Here is a 6,052-nt window from a genome sequence, read left to right on the forward strand (position 1 = left end):
GGTAACTATTATTATATGCAAATTCATTCAATGGCACATGCTCATCCCAACTATAACTCATATCTATAGCACAAGTTGTTAACATGTTTTCTAAGATTTGAATTGTCCTTTCTGACTGCCATCAGCTATGGATGAAAAGTTTTGCTAAAGTTATCTTAGTCCCCATTACCTTTTACACATATTCCCAAAATTTAAAAGTAAACCAAGAATCATGATCAGAGACAATACTAACAAGTACTCCATGTTATCTCACAATATTATGAATATAATTGTCACCTTCTCCATGGAATGAGATATCTTCATAGGTATGAAATGTGCCACCTTTGTTAATCTGTCAACAATCACCCAGATTGTGTCATTACCCTTCCTAGTTTGTGGTAGTCCTGTCACAAAGTCCATAGTCATATGTTCCTACTTCCCTTTTAGCATTAGAAGAGGTTGTAGTATTCCATATGGTCTCTATCTCACTGCCTTCACCATTTGACAATTCATGCATTTAGCCACATATTCTGCCACATCATTCTTCATGTTATGCCACCAGTACAATTTCTTCAAATCCTTTTACATTTTGGTACTTCTAGTATATAAGGAGTAAGGAGTGCTATGAGCTTCATTCCAAATCAATTATATCAATTTCTCTTCCCTTAGAACACATAATCTGTCTTTAAACCATAAAATTCCATTTTTCAATGAAAATCTAGAATCCTTCTATCTTCAAATATTGATGGCATTGATTGTCCTCCTCAATACATCATCTGTGCGTTGGGCTTCTTTAATTCTTTCAAATAAGGGGGGCTTCAATGATGAGAGTGGCAAGTGTCACCTCCTCGGGTGTCTCTACCTCTATAATTACTTTCAAATAAAACCTCCTTCCTTCTTCTATCAACATCTGGTTGGTGGTGAGAGCAGCAAGTGTGGTAGTCTTATGTTTCTGACTCAATACATCAGCTACTACATTAGCCTTTCCTGGATGGTAATGAATTGTGCAATCATAATCTTTCAGTAACTCCATCCATCTTCTCTACCTTGTGTTTAGTTCCTTCTGAGTGAAGAGATATTTAAGGCTTTTATGGTCACTGTAGATTTCACATTTTTCTCCATACAGATAGTGACACCAAATTTTCAATACAAAGATAACTGCTGCTAATTCCGGATCATGTGTAGGGTAATTCTTTTCATAATCCCTCAGTTGTCTGGAAGCATACGCAATCACTCTTCCATTATGCATTAACACACATCCCAAACCTTGTTTAGAAGCATCACTATATACTACCATACCTGAGGTACCATCGGGAATAGCAAGGACTGGAGCTATTACCAGTCGATTCTTCAGCTCTTGAAAGCTATTCTCACACTCTTCTGTCCACTCAAACTTGAATCCTTTCTAATCAACTGAGTCATAGGGGCAAAAATTCAAGCAAAATTTTCAATAAACCTTCTATAATAACCTATCAAGCCCAGAAAGCTTTAGATTTCACTGACATTCTTTGGTGACTCCCAATCTAACATAGCTTTAACCTTTCCTAGATCAACTTCAACACCTCTTGCAGACACAATATGCCCTAAGAAATTCGCCTATGATAACCAAAATCCACATTTACTAAATTTAGCATACAATTGCTTCTCTCTCAGCCTCTGTAACATAGACCTCAAATGAGTAGCATGATCTTCTTTACTTTTGGAATAAATCAGAATATCATCTACAAACACTGACATATTGGTCCAACATGTCATGAAATACTCTGTTCATCAAACTCATAAAGGCTGCTAGTGCATTAGTTAGTCCAAATGGCATAACCATAAATTTATAGTGGCTATACCTAGTCCTGAAAGCTGTCTTCTATATGTCACTCTCCTTAATCTTTAACTGATGATATCCAGATCTTAGATCAATCTTGGAGAAAGTAGTAGCACCTTGCAACTATTCAAACAAGTTGTAACACTCTAATTTTACTTGCCTACCTTACTTGTGGACTGGAAAAAGTACCAGACAAGGAAGGCCCATGTTTGCATGGTTGGCTGTAGTAGAATACCAAGAGAAGAGAAATGACCCCACATGTACCTAGTCAGCATGCCAACACTAGTAGAGGAATTAGCAAGAAGAATTGGCAAACAACTAATTTCAACTTGAAAGGAGTTAAGTATGGAGGGGATGTTACAAACCATGAGGAGGACTAAATTTGGCATAACTGGTGGGAGAGAACCAGCCAGCCGGTTTTGCCTGGTAGAATGTATTTTCTGATTTTGCACTACGGGCCCTACAACCCTTACTGTGCAAATTCCTATATTGCCTCTATGTGAAAAGATCTAAATGAGATGTAGAATGCCAATTTCAGTATTAGGAATTAAGTGGGAGAAAATAGAATACAAATTCCTAATTATAATATATTAGGGTTAGCCAAATAGCCCCTTAGGACTGTTTGAGCTGCCTTATATAGGGATATAAGGGGTGATTTTCTCACCCTAGCCATGGACTACTATCAACAGTAAAAGGAGGAGAAGAGAAAGAAGAAGAAGAAGAAGAAGAAAAGAGAAAGAGGAAGAAGAAGAGAAGGAGATAGGAAGGGAGCTCACCTACGTCAGGTAGTTATTAGACCAAACTTGCACTTAGGTGAGTATAATCGATTGCTATACTAGGGTTAGAGGGTAATTGCACATGAAATTGATAGCTAGGGTTAGGGTTTTTACCAACTGGGAATTGCTAGGTAGACACTGTACATGGTATTGAAGCCCAATGAGTAGAACCCCATCCCAGGGAAGGTTCAGGAATCCAAATCATTGGAAACTTTTTTTGTGAACCCTGGAACCTAGGGTTTCTCCCAATTCAGTGGGAATTCATACAAAGAGGGCCGAATTAGTGTTAAATGGACATATTTCCATTAAAACCCTAAAATAGAGAAATATGTTCACTTTAATTTTTACAAAATTCTTTTCCTAGGGTTGGATTTAAATGCAATTAAAGTAAAAAAAAATTAACCCTGTGTGTTTAATTTCATGATTTGAATTATACTTGGTGTAAGGAATTGTGAATTATGGGTTCAACTTTATAAGATCTGAAGTAACTTCAATAAACCGCTAGAATTTCCGCAGAATTGAGGTTTACCCACTCAAACCTCAGCAATTGAGCCCAAAACTTAGGCTAGTAGGAGGTTTAATTGCATTGGGTACCCCTATCCAATAAATTAGGGCTTCAGAGAGCAGAGGAACCCTAATTGGGTAAACAGCAAACAGCCCTACCTAGTATAATTGAATTGTCAAAAAATAAGGGGAACCGGTGGGACACAACTGGCCAACCAGTTGTCCCTACTGTATCGCATAGTTGGGATTTCAAAAGCCAATAAAGCTACTATACTAACCTACCACCTATTGAGCATATTTAGGACTTACAGTATAGGTATAATTGAGACTATATGGCTTTATAATTGATAGATCTTAACGCTTGTAAGCCTGATTTTCTAAAGGTTACAATTGTGAATGGGATGCAACCTAGACTAAAACCTGTTAATTAAAGGTTGGGAATAGGGATAACCCACTCAATCTAAACTAGTAATAAGGTTTTAATTATATATTGATAATTTAAATATGTTATAGGGAATTAGACTGCAGTGTAGAAACCTACCCAACTCAAAAAGGAGAATTTTCTAACTTCGAACATCAAGATGAGTGGGTGTTTGCTTTGTTTTATGGAGTGTTTTTAGTATAGGCTTGCTTGTAACTCATGCATTTGTTGTGCGCATATTTATGTTATATGTAATTATGTGATGGACTGTGGATGTCAATAGATAAGATAGGTAAGTGGGACACTGTTGAGTGCCCAGTGTGTTATGCTATTGTGTGCTATGGATGGTGATTGTGCATCATGTAGACATTGTGGGTTAGGATATCACCACCTAAGTGCTACAACCCCTAGTCAATAGGGGGATAGGTACTGACTAATCCCGATATATGTGGTTGCCTGATTAGCAGTTCACTTCTGTGGTATGACATATTGTACCTGAGACGAAGGATAGCAGGATGCGATGTACTATATGCTTGATTACATAGAGTTACTAACCTAGGGGTTAGCCAGGGGACCCAAGCTCTGACCGGGATTGGATGACTCCTGCTTGCAACTAGCTTGTATTCCTGAGGTCCAACATACAGGGTAGGGAATACCACCTACTTTGCGTAGCACTATACCTATGTTTATCAGACCTAGAAATGGACTAGGAAATAGTGTAGAAATAATAAATGAACCCATGAGCATCATTTAACACTGTGGATCATGAATTGCATCATTTGTACTGCGTGTGCTTGCTTGCCCCCACCCCTCACTGAGCATGTCGTGCTCACCTCCTCTTATTTACTCTTTTAGATGTTGAGGCCAGTGTTTTGCCGACTCCCAGCACTGATTCTAAGACAATGCCATAGATCACCTGAATTATATTCCAGAGGATTAAGCCAAACATGAAACCAACTGTGGATGTGATGATTGTGCCTACGGAGGCTAGTATCTCTGAGGAGTAGAGAGAAAGAGAGAGATTTGAGATTCTTGATGCCTTTATGTACATATATGTATATGTTTCTACTTAAGACCACTCTGATGTACTGATCTATATAAGAAATGTATATTTTATTGTGTAAATATTCCTTGAGTCTTCAAATTATGCTAGATAACTGTAATATAATATATCACTTAGTAACACTGGATGGTTATGCAAGTTACTATGCCGAAGAAATATACATCAATTATGATATCTGGTTGTAGTTTGTGGTGTGATAACTCTTCTGAGTCTAGATCCTGGGAGAAACAAGCCAACTGGATACGGTAAGGTGTCCAGTTCTGCATGCCTTGGCCTAATGGAGGCAGGGTGTGACACAAGTCATTAATTCGGGGTAGTGGATATCGGTTCTTGATAGTCAACTTATTCAATTCCCGATAATCAATACACATATGTATACTCTCATCTTTTTTCTTCTTTACAAACAAGACTAGAACTCCCCAGGGTGATACACTGGGTCTAATAAAACCCTTCTTCAACAAATCCTGCAATTTTTCTTTCAATTCCTTCAATTCAACAGAAACCATTCTGTATGGTGCCTTAGACACTGGTGCTGCCCTAGGTATTAAATCAGTGCAAAACTCAATCTCCCTATCTTGGGGCACACTATATAAATCCTCAAGAAACACATCACAAAATTCTCTTACCACTTCCAATTCTTCTAATGTTGTAGTCCTCTTAGTAGTATCCTTGACACATGCCAAATAGGGCTTCACATCCTTCTCCAAGTAATCTCTGAACTTGGGTAGCAGAAATTAAAAATTTCTTAGCTTTGTCCCTTTTATGCCCTTGGAATGTAAATGATCTCCATCCCAAGATCTAAACAATATCTTCTTCTCTGCACAGAGTACACAGGCTTGGTACGCTGACAACTAGTTCATACCCAATATTACATTAAAATCCTTCATTACTATGCAAAGTGAGATATCATATCTCGACCACATATCTGAATCACACATGGTTCATACACATCTTCCAAATCCACTATAAATTCAGTAGGTGTACTAACCATCAACTTATATGCTAACTTTTCGATTTTATCCCCAATCTCGTAGCAAAATGTGAAGACACAAAAGAATGAGATGCACCAGAATCAAACAGTACAAATGCTGGTATTGTGGAAATTAATATTATACCTATCACAACCCTAGGAGTAACCTCAACTTCCTCAGTTGATAATGCAAATACCTTCCTAAATGCTTGTGGCTTCTTGGTTGATGCAGATAAAGAAGTCACATATGGCTCTCCTGGCTTCCTCTAAGGGCAAAAGCTTGCAAAATGTCCTGGCTATTAACACACATAGCATCTCATAGATATAGGCTGGATAGTGGGGGTTGCTAGTCAAGACTGGGTAGATGCTTGACCTAAGTTAGTCTTCCTACGTACAATAGCAGTAGATGCAACTCCTTTTACAGACTTCCCAAACTGCCTTCTAGTACCCACTTCCTTGGCTTTTCTTGTTGGTTGAACCTAGTAGTTCTCCCCCTGCTTATCTTTAATTGAATTGACAA

Source organism: Macadamia integrifolia, unplaced genomic scaffold (assembly GCF_013358625.1).
Source record: "Macadamia integrifolia cultivar HAES 741 unplaced genomic scaffold, SCU_Mint_v3 scaffold875, whole genome shotgun sequence".
Lineage (NCBI taxonomy): Eukaryota > Viridiplantae > Streptophyta > Magnoliopsida > Proteales > Proteaceae > Macadamia > Macadamia integrifolia.